This window comes from Saccopteryx leptura, chromosome X, assembly GCF_036850995.1.
Source record: "Saccopteryx leptura isolate mSacLep1 chromosome X, mSacLep1_pri_phased_curated, whole genome shotgun sequence".
Lineage (NCBI taxonomy): Eukaryota > Metazoa > Chordata > Mammalia > Chiroptera > Emballonuridae > Saccopteryx > Saccopteryx leptura.
In genome coordinates, this window is record NC_089516.1 from 132478635 (window position 1) to 132491036 (window position 12402).

Below are 12402 nucleotides of genomic sequence, written 5' to 3' on the forward strand. Positions count from 1 at the left end.
TCAGCTCAAGGTCCTCTAGAAATCAGATGCCATACCTTCACATTTTTAAAGAAATTAATGATTGATTTTAGAGAGGGAGGAAAGGAGAGAGTGAGACAGAAACATCCATCTTTCCTGTATGTGCCTTGACCAGGGATTGAAATGGCGACCCTTGAGTATGGGGATGCTATAAGCAACTGAGCTATCTGGCCAGGGCTGCCTTCACATTTGGTAGATGGGGAGACTAAGGTCCACAAAGGGAAAGGGACTATTAGTCCCACTGGGTGGACTGTAAGGGACAATGGGAAAAGGAAATACACTGAAGCTCGAGAAATCTAGGTTAAAAATCCCAGCTCTGCCACCACCTGGCTGTGCAGCCAGGACAGTTTATTTCACATTCTCTAAGCCCCAATTTGCTCATCAATGAAATGCAGAAAATAAGACTTACTTTGAGCATTGTAAGGATTGTAGAAAATGTATAAATATATGTTTCTGTCACAAAATAAGTATTCTCTAAATTGTAGCTTTAGAAAAAGTACTGAGATAGGTCAGAGTAATGGCGGGGTAGGAAGCGATACCGATAAATCTCCCCCAAAACTCAACAAGATCTTCAACCAGAAACAGAAAAACCTATACTTGGAGCCTCCAGATGATTCGCAATACACCCGAAGGTATGGTCGAGTGAAAAATTGGCTAAATATATAACCAAACCCCGAAGGAAATAAGGAGTAAGAAATGCACCGCCTTCCTCACTAACCTAAACAGGGCGGCTTTCTCTGGTAACTGTGAATATAGAAACTGAGGCGGGCAAACGGGGTGAGTAGACCCAGGCCACGGCACAAATTGCCGAACTAGGCTGTGGCACGGAGATCCAAGCCGAGGAAAAACTGATCCTGTGGCAACCCGGGCAATAAAAGCTAACACTCGCGCCAAACCCAAACAAAGAAAGACAAGCGGGGCAGCCATTTTACCCGTTCTCCTGGTCAGTGCGCAGTTAGTGGGCAAGAGATTTCTTCCTAAGCCCCGGGAGTGGGTGCCCGTGTTACCCCACAGAGAGGCAGAGTCAGAGGCCTTTCTGTGGGCCGAAAGCAGAATCTCTGGGCAGCCCCAGCGCCCTGGGAAAGCCGCGCACGGGAGGGAGCGAGAACTAATCCCAACGGTGGAAATTTTCCATGCTGGTGAGGGTTTCACTCAGAGGGAAACGAGGCCGGCCTCATATCCTGGTCTGCGCGCACATAGGGAATGAGAGATTCCTCCAAGTGCCTCAGCAGTGTGCGCCCGTGTTATCGCACAGAGGGGCAGAGTCAGGGGCCTTTGTGTGGGCCAAAGCGGAATCTCGGGCCGCCCCAGCGCCTTGCAAAAGCCGCGCACAGGGACGGAGCGAGAGCCAATTCCAACGCTGCAACTTTTCCATGCGGTTGGGGGTTTCACTCAGAGCGTGAGACTGCTGGCCGGATATCCTGGTCTGCGTGTGCAGATAGCGAGAGTTTCCTCCAAGCGCCCCGGAAGTGGGCACCCGCCTGTGTTACTGGACAGAGTGGCAGAGCCAGAGGTCTTTGAGTGGGTGGAAAGCCCTCCTGATTATGCTAGCAGCTCTGACTGACTGAGCCTTACCCAGAGCCCTGTGCTGAGTGGAAATAGAGTGGGGAGTTGCCAGCTCTTTGAGCTCTTACTATCCAGGCGGAGGCAGCAGCAACCCCATAGCTGGATTATCAGGCTACTAATTGAGGAAGGAAAGACTAGGAGAAAGGCTCCAGGAACACGGACTCCCTCACTGTCGGAGCCTATAAATGCTAATGAGCCTCGACTGCCAACGAGACTAAAGCACAATACATGACATTGCCATAGAGACTTATCAACTGCAAACCTCTACATGAGCGTGCCAAAGGGGCAAAACCCGGGGAACAGAGTCACCGACCAGGAAGAGGGAGAGAAAAGAAAAAGCAAGAAGATAACCTCTCAAAATCAAGAATAATCTGCAGACTTTATAACCTATCCCATTTTATTATATTTGTTCGTTTGTTTCTCTTATCTTCATTCTTGATACTTTTTTTCCTCCTCCAATTTGGCCGATTAACTCTCTGCCAGTCTTACTCTCTCCTCTCTTTGAACTACACTACCCATAAGTGTTACATCTCCCATTATCTTTTCTCTCCTCTTTCTTTCTCTCTATGAGGGTTGCACTCCAAAACCCTTAACTCTCTCTCTCTCTCTCTCTCTCTCTCTCCTTTCTTTTTTCTTCTTTTAGTGGTTCCCTCTTTTTTTCTCTCTATTTCTTTTCTCCCTCTATATTAGTTTCTTCCTTTCTCCTATACATCTCTTCTCATTCAAACCTCAATAACAAACAAATTATCTTATCTGGTACTCAAACTTATGTTTATGGCATTTTGGGTTTTTTTTTTAACTCACTAGCAGTGCTCCCATCCCTGGCTCTCCATTTTATCTAGTTCTTATTCCACTAAATACAATAGTAATTTTTTAATTTGTCCCCCCATTTTTCTGTTTTCCTCTTATTTCTCTCATCACAACTCTTAGACAACCAACACCTAAAAGCAAATCATTTTATTCTTCACCCAAATTTTTTCCTTATTTGCTTTTTGTGGGTCCATACCCACTTTTTTTTCTTTTCTCTTTTTTTCTTCTCTTTTTTTTTTCTTTTTTTTTTTGCCCCTTTAATACTTTTCCCCAATTCAGGCCCTCCATCACAGGGGGGAGAGGAGTGGAGAGGAAAAAAGGAGGGGGGGAATAATTTCCTTTTTTAAAAATTTTTATTTTATTTTATTTTTCTTTATTTCATTATTAATTTTTTTAAAAAAAACAAATCTTTTCGATTTATTTATTTATTTTTTTAACTTTTTATTCTTTATTAAATCTCATTAACACTATCAACAAAACCACCCTCAAATGCCATTAAGGAAGAGAAAATCGAATATCATGGATACAAAAGAAAGAGAGGTAACACAGCTAGATGAGGAAAAATCTATGGAGAAAAAATTTAATATATTGGAAACCTTGGAGATAAATGACAGAGAATTCAAGATAGAAATCCTAAAAATCCTCCGAGATATACAAGAAAACACAGAAAGGCAATTTAGGGAGCTCAGAAAACAACTCAATGAACACAAAGAATATATGTCCAAGGAAATTGAAACTATAAAAACAAATAAAACAGAGATGAAAATCACAATTCACAAGCTGAAAAATGAAGTAACAAGCTTAGCTAATAGAGCAGGTCAGATAGAAGAGAGGATTAGTGAAATAGAAGAAAAGCAACTTGAGGCACAACAGAGAGAAGAAGAAAGAGACTCAAAAATTAAAAAAAATGAGATAGCCCTACAAGAATTATCTGACTCCATCAAAAAGAATAACATAAGAATAATAGGTATATCAGAAGGAGAAGACAGAGAAAATGGAATGGAAAACATACTCAAACAAATAATAGATGAGAATTTCCCAAGCCTGTGGAAAAGAACTAAAGCCTAAAGTTCAAGAAGCAAACAGAACTCCAAGTTTTCTTAATCCCAACAAACCTACTCCAAGGCATATCATAATGAAATTGACACAAACCAACAGCAAAGAAAAAATTCTCAAGGCAGCCAGGGAAAAGAAGAATACAACATATAAAGGAAGGCCCATTAGATTATCATCAGATTTCTCAGCAGAAACTCTACAAGCTAGAAGAGAGTGGACCCCAACATTTAAAGTCCTGAAAGAGAGGAACTTTCAGCCACGAATACTATACCCATCAAAGCTATCCTTCAAATATGAAGGAGAAATAAAAACATTCACAGATACAGAAAAGATGAGGGAATTTATCATCAGAAAACCCCAACTCCAGGAATTACTAAAGGGGTTTCTCCAATCAGATACAAAGAACAAAAAAAAAAAAAAAAAACAGAACCAGAAGTAAAAGCTCCAAGAAGAACACAATAAAAACAAATTTAAACTGTGACAACAACAAAAAGAAAGAGGGGGAGAAGATGGAGATTAACAGTAGCAAAGGACGATGTAGTGCAAAAGTACTCACAAAATAGTTCGCTACAATGAACAGGGTAGGGACCCTTTTCATTACTCAAAGGTAACCACCATTGAAAAAACCACCACAGAAGCACATGAGATAAAAAAGATAGCAACAGAGGAAAGATGTATGGAATACAAACAAATAAAAACAAAAGATAGAAAAACAAAAGAGAAGGATCAAACAAGACACAAAACTAACAGAAAGCAAGATATAAAATGGCAATAGGGAACTCACAAGTATCAATAATTACACTAAATGTAAACGGATTAAACTCACCAATAAAAAGGCACAGAGTAGCAGAATGGATTAAAAAAGAAAATCCAACTGTATGCTGCCTAAAGGAAACTCATCTAAGTAACAAGGATAAAAACAAATTCAAAGTGAAAGGCTGGAAAACAATACTCCAAGCAAATAACATCCAAAAAAAGCAGGTGTAGCAATACTCATATCGGATAATGCTGACTATAAGACAGGAAAAGTACTCAGAGACAAAAATGGCCATTTCATAATGGCTAAGGGGACACTGAATCAACAAGACATAACAATTCTTAATATATATGCACCAAACCAAGGAGCACCAAAATATATAAGACAGCTACTTATTGATCTTAAAACAAAAACTGACAAAAACACAATCATACTGGGAGATCTCAATACACCGCTGACGGCTCTAGATCGGTCATCCAAACAGAGAATCAACAAAGACATAGTGGCCTTAAACAAAACAGCAGAGCACCTGGATATGATAGACATCTACAGGACATTTCATCCCAAAGTGACTGAGTATACATTTTTCTCCAGTGTACATGGATCATTCTCAAGAATTGACCATATGTTGGGCCACAAAAACAACATCAGCAAATTCAGAAAAATCGAAGTTGTACCAAGCATATTTTCTGATCATAAAGACTTGAAACTAGAAATCAACTGCAAAAAAGAGGAAAAAATCCCACAAAAATGTGGAAACTAAACATACTTTTAAAAAATGAATGGGTCAAAGAAGAAATAAGTGCAGAGATCAAAAGATATATACAGACTAATGAAAATGACAATATGACATATCAGAATCTATGGGATGCAGCAAAAGCAGTGATAAGAGGGAAGTTCATATCACTTCAGGCATATATGAACAAACAAGAGAGAGCCCAAGTGAACCACTTAACTTCCCACTTTAAGAAACTAGAAAAAGAAGAACAAAGACAACTCAAAACCAGCCGAAGAAAGGAGATAAAAAAATCAGAGCAGAAATAAATGAAATAGAGAACAGAAAAACTATAGAAAAAATTAATAGAACAAGGAGCTGGTTCTTTGAAAAGATCAACAAAATTGACAAACCCTTGGCAAGACTTACCAAGGAAAAAAGAGAAAGAACTCATATAAACAAAATCCAAAATGAAAGAGGAGAAATCACCACGGACACCGTAGATATACAAAGAATTATTGTAGAATACTATGAAAAACTTTATGCCACTAAATTCAACAACCTAGAAGAAATGGATAAATTCCTAGAACAATACAACCTTCCTAGACTGAGTCAAGAAGAAGCAGAAAGCCTAAACAGACCTATCAGTAGAGAAGAAATAGAAAAAACGATTAAAAACCTCCCCAAAAATAAAAGTCCAGGCCCTGACGGCTATACCAGCGAATTTTATCAAACATTCAAAGAAGACTTGGTTCCTATTCTACTCAAAGTCTTCCAAAAAAGGAAGAAGAAGCAATACTTCCAAACACATTTTATGAGGCCAACATAACCCTCATACCAAAACCAGGCAAGGATGGCACAAAAAAAGAAAACTACAGACCAATATCTCTAATGAATACAGATGCTAAAATACTAAACAAAATACTAGCAAATCGAATACAACAACATATTAAAAAAATAATACATCATGATCAAGTGGGATTCATCCCAGAATCTCAAGGATGGTTCAACATACGTAAAACGGTTAACGTAATACACCATATCAACAAAACAAAGAACAAAAACCACATGATCTTATCAATAGACGCAGAAAAGGCTTTCGATAAAATACAACACAATTTTATGTTTAAGACTCTCAACAAAAAGGGTATAGAAGGAAAATATCTCAACATGATAAAGGCCATATATGAGAAACCATCAGCTAGCATCATATTAAATGGCACTAAACTGAAGGCTTTCCCCCTTAAATCAGGAACAAGACAGGGTTGTCCACTCTCTCCACTCTTATTTAATGTGGTACTAGAGGTTCTAGCCAGAGCAATCAGACAAGACAAAGAAATAAAAGGCATCCATATCGGGAAAGAAGAAGTAAAGGTATCACTTTTTGCGGATGATATGATCCTATACATCGAAAACCCCAAAGAATCCACAAAAAGACTACTAGAAACAGTAAGCCAATACAGTCAGGTCGCGGGATACAAAATTAACATACAGAAGTCAATAGCCTTTCTATATGCCAACAATGAAACAACTGAGAAGGAACTCAAAAGAATAATCCCCTTCACGATTGCAACAAAAAAAATAAAATACTTAAGAATAAACATAACAAAGAATGTAAAGGACTTATATAATGAAAACTATAAACCATTGTTAAAGGAAATCAAAAAAGATATAATGAGATGGAAGAATATACCTTGTTCTTGGCTAGGAAGAATAAATATAATCAAGATGGGTATATTACCCAAAGCAATATACAAATTTAATGCAATTCCCATCAATCTTCCAATGACATTTTTTAAAGAAATAGAGCAAAAAATCATCAGATTTATATGGAACTATAAAAAATCCCGAATAGCCAAAGTAATCCAAAAGAAAAAGAATGAAGCTGGGGGCATTACAATACCTGACTTCAAACTATATTATAAGGCCACGACAATCAAAACAGCATGGTATTGGCAGAAAAATAGACACTCAGACCAATGGAACAGAATAGAAAGTCCAGAAATAAAACCACATATATATAGTCAAATAATTTTTGATAAAGGGGCCAACAACACACAATGGAGAAAAGAAAGCCTCTTCAATAAATGGTGCTGGGAAAACTGGAAAGCCACATGCAAAAGAATAAAACTGGACTACTGTCTCTCCCCCTGTACAAAAATTAATTCAAAATGGATCAAAGATCTAAACATAAGACCTGAAACAATTAAGTACATAGAAGAAGACATAGGTACTCAACTCATGGACCTGGGTTTTAAAGAGCATTTTATGAATTTGACTCCACAGGCAAGAGAAGTGAAGGCAAAAATTAATGAATGGGACTACATCAGACTAAGAAGTTTTTACTCAGCAAGAGAAACTGATAACAAAATAAACAGACAGCCAACTAAATGGGAAATGATATTTTCAAACAACAGCTCAGATAAGGGCCTAATATCCAAAATATACAAAGAACTCCTAATACTCAACAACAAACAAACAAACAATCCAATAAAAAAATGGGAAGAGGATATGAACAGACACTTCTCCCAGGAAGAAATACAAATGGCCAACAGATATATGAAAAGATGTTCATCTTCTTTAGCTATTAGGGAAATGCAAATCAAAACGGCAATGAGATACCACCTCACACCTGTTCGATTAGCCATTATTAGCAAGACAGGTAATAACAAATATTGGAGAGGCTGTGGAGAAAAAGGAACCCTCATACACTGTTGGTGGGAATGTAAAGTAGTACAACCATTATGGAAGAAAGGATGGTGGTTCCTCAAAAAACTGAAAATAGAACTACCTTATGACCCAGCAATCCCTCTACTGGGTATATACCCCCAAAATTCAGAAACATTGATTCGTAAAGACACATGCAGCCCCATATTTATTGCAGCATTGTTCACAGTGGCTAGGACATGCAAACAACCAAAAATCCCGTCAATAGATGACTGGATAAAGAAGATGTGGCACATATACACTATGGAATACTACTCAACCATAAGAAATGATGACATCGGAACATTTACAGCAAAATGGTGGGATCTTGATATCATGATACGAAGCAAAATAAGTAAATCAGAAAAAAACAGGAACTGCATTATTCCATACGTAGGTGGGACATAAAAGTGAAACTAAGAGACATTGATAAGAGTGCGGTGGTTCCGGGGGGGAGTGGGGAATGGAAGAGGGAAAGGGGGAGGGGGAGGGGCACAAAGAAAACAAGATAGAAGGTGACAGAGGACAATTTGACTTTGGGTGATGGGTATGCAACATAATTGAACAACAAGATAACCTGGACTTGTTATCTTTGAATATATGTATCCTGATTTATTGATGTCACCCCATTAAAAAAATAAAATTATTATTAAAAAAAAAAAACAACAACAAAAAAAGAAAACTAGATAGAAGGTGAAAGAGGACAATCTGATTTAGGGTGATGGGTATGCAACATAATTGAACAACAAGATACCCTGGACTTGTTATCTTTGAATATATGTATCCTGATTTATTGATGTCGCCCCATTAAAAAAATAAAATTATTTAAAAAAAAAAGAAAAAGTACTGATTCCACATTTATTACTTTATAATTTGTAACAACTTTTCTTTATTTTTTGCTATTTTTGAAATGTACTTGACATATAACACTGTGTAACTTTACAACATGTACAATATGTTAATTTGAATAATTTCTATATTGTAATATAATTATCATTGTAGCCATAATTAACACATCTCATATTATATAGTTATCTTTTTGAGTAGTTTGAAAACATTAAGTTTTAGTCTCTTAGCAGTTTTATTTTTTTAATTTTTAAATTTTATTTACAAAATTATCTTTAATGAGGCAACATTGATCAATAAGAGAACATAGGTTTTAGGTAAACATTTCTATAGCATTGCATCTGTTGATTATGTTGTGTACTCATCACGCAAAGTCAAATAATATTCCAAAGCATATTTGCCCTTTTTTACACCCTTAACCCCCATAACTCCCCAATTGCACTCCTTCACGTCCCCCTCCCCCTGGTAACCGCTTCACTTTTATCTGTGTCCATGAGTCTCAGTTTTATATCCCACCTATGTGTGCAATCACACAGTTCTTAACATTTTCTAATTTACTAATTTCACTCAGTACAATGCTCTCAAGGTCCATCCATGTTGTCGTAAATGTCACTATGTCATCATTTCTTATGGCTGAGTAGTATTCCATTGTGTATATGTACCACTTCTTCTTTATCCAGTCATCTACTGAAGGACACTTTGGTTGTTTCCATGTTTTGGGCACTGAGAATAATACTGTGATGAACATGGAGGAAGCATGTGTCTTTATTTACTAATGCTTTTGAGTTTTTGGGGTAGCTAACTAGTAGAGCCATTGCTGGGTGATATGGTAGTTCTATTCTTATTTTTTTGAGGAACCAGCGTATTTTCTTCCATATGGTGTAGTAATTTACATTTTCACCAGCAGTGAATGAGGATTCCTTTTTCTCCACAGCCTCTCCAACATTTGTTATTATTACCTGTCTTGTTGATAATAGCCAATCTAAAAGATGTCAGGTGGTATCTCATTGTAGTTTTGATTTGCATTTCTCGAATAGCTAATGAAGATGAGCATCTTTTCATATATCTGTTGGCCATTTGTATGTCCTCTTGGAAGAAGTGTCTGTTCAGGTCCTCTCCTCATTTTTTTTTTTTTTATAATAATTTTATTTTTTTAATGGGGTGACATCAATAAATCAGGATACATATATTCAAAGATAACAAGTCCAGGTTATCTTGTCGTTCAATTATGTTGCATACCCACCACCCAAAGTCAGATTGTCCTCCGTCACCCTCCATCTTGTTTTCTTTGTGCCTCTCCCCACCCCCTTTCCCTCCCACATTCCCCCCTCCCCCCCGTAACTACCACACTCTTATCAATGTCTCTTAGTTTCACTATTATGTCCCACCTACGTATGGAATAATACAGTTCCTGGTTTTTTCTGATTTACTTATTTCGCTTCGTATCATGTTATCAAGATCCCACCATTTTGCTGTAAATGTTCCGATGTCATCATTTCTTATGGCTGAGTAGTATTCCATAGTGCATATGTGCCACATCTTCTTTATCCAGTCATCTATTGATGGGCTTTTTGGTTGTTTCCATGTCCTGGCCACTGTGAACAATGCTGCAATGAACATGGGGCTGCATGTGTCTTTACGTATCAATGTTTCTGAGTTTTTGGGATATATACCCAGTAGAGGGATTGCTGGGTCATAAGGTAGTTCTATTTTCAGTTTTTTGAGGAACCACCATACTTTCTTCCATAATGGTTGTACTACTTTACATTCCCACCAACAGTGTATGAGGGTTCCTTTTTCTCCACAGCCTCTCCAACATTTGCTATTACCTGTCTTGCTAATAACAGCTAATCGAACAGGTGTGAGGTGGTATCTCATTGCCGTTTTGATTTGCATTTCTCTAATAGCTAAAGAAGATGAGCATCATTTCATATATCTGTTGGCCATTTGTATTTCTTCCTGGGAGAAGTGTCTGTTCATATCCTCTTCCCATTTTTTTTATTGGATTGTTTGTTTGTTTGTTGTTGAGTTTTAGGAGTTCTTTGTATATTTTGGATCTTAGGCCCTTATCTGAGCTGTTGTTTGAAAATATCATTTCCCATTTAGTTGGCTTTCTGTTTATTTTGTTATCAGTTTCTCTTGCTGAGCAAAAACGTCTTAGTCTGATGTAGTCCCATTCATTAATTTTTGCCTTCACTTCTCTTGCCTGTGGAGTCAAATTCATAAAATGCTCTTTAAAACCCAGGTCCATGAGTTGAGTACCTATGTCTTCTTGTATGTACTTAATTGTTTCAGGTCTTATGTTTAGATCTTTGATCCATTTTGAGTTAGTTTTTGTACAGGGGGAGAGACTGTAGTCCAGTTTCATTCTTTTGCATGTGGCTTTCCAGTTTTCCCAGCACCATTTATTGAAGAGGCTTTCTTTTCTCCATTGTGTGTTGTTGGCCCCTTTATCAAAAATTATTTGACTATATATATGTGGTTTTACTTCTGGACTTTCTATTCTGTTCCATTGGTCTGAGTGTCTATTTTTCTGCCAATACCATGCTGTTTTGATTGTCGTGGCCCTATAATATAGTTTGAAGTCAGGTATTGTAATGCCCCCAGCTTCATTCTTTTTCTTTAGGATTCATTTGGCTATTCGGGTTTTTTTATATTTCCATATAAATCTGATGATTTTTTGCTCTATTTCTTTAAAAAATGTCATTGGCAGTTTGATGGGAATTGCATTAAATTTGTATATTGCTTTGGGTAATACAGCCATCTTGATTATATTTATTCTTCCTAGCCAAGAACAAGGTATATTCTTCCATGTCATTCTATCTTTTTAGATTTCCCTTAACAATGGTTTATAGTTTTCATTATATAAGTCCTTTACATTCTTTGTTATGTTTATTCCTAAGTATTTTATTTTTTTTTGTTGCAATCGTGAAGGGGATTATTCTTTTGAGTTCCTTCTCAGTTGTTTCATTGTTGGCATATAGAAAAGCTATTGACTTCTGTATGTTAATTTTGTATCCTGCGACCTTACTGTATTGGCTTATTGTTTCTAGTAGTCTTTTTGTGGATTCTTTGGGGTTTTCGATGTATAGGATCATATCATCTGCAAAAAGTGATACCTTTACTTCTTCTTTTCCGATATGGAGGCCTTTTATTTCTTTGTCTTGTCTGATTGCTCTGGCTAGAACCTCTAGTACCACATTAAATAAGAGTGGAGAGAGTGGACAACCCTGTCTTGTTCCTGATTTAAGGGGGAAAGCCTTCAGTTTAGTGCCATTTAATATGATGTTAGCTGATGGTTTCTCATATATGGCCTTTATCATGTTGAGATATTTTCCTTCTATACCCATTTTGTTGAGAGTCTTAAACATAAAATTGTGTTGTATTTTATCGAAAGCCTTTTCTGCGTCTATTGATAAGATCATGTGGTTTTTGTTCTTTGTTTTGTTGATATGGTGTATTACGTTAACCGTTTTACGTATGTTGAACCATCCTTGAGATTCTGGGATGAATCCCACTTGATCATGATGTATTATTTTTTTAATATGTTGTTGTATTCGATTTGCTAGTATTTTGTTTAGTATTTTAGCATCTGTATGACCTTTATTACCAGAGATTGTTTGTGCCTGTTTCATGTAAGTGGATTCATATAATGTGTTTCTTTGTGTTTAGCTTTTTTTCATTCAACCTGTTTTTATGATTATTTCATACTTTTGTGTGTATTGGTAGCTTAATAAATAATTTTTATTGTTAAATAACATTTCATTGTGTGAAAATGACACAATTAGGTTATTTATTCTCCTTGTGAAGGACATTTAGGTTTATTTAGGTCGTTTTCACTTTGGGGCTATTATAAATAAAACCACTATGAACATTCATTTACAAGTCTTTCTTTTTTCTTAAAATTGTTTTTATTTTTATGTAATGT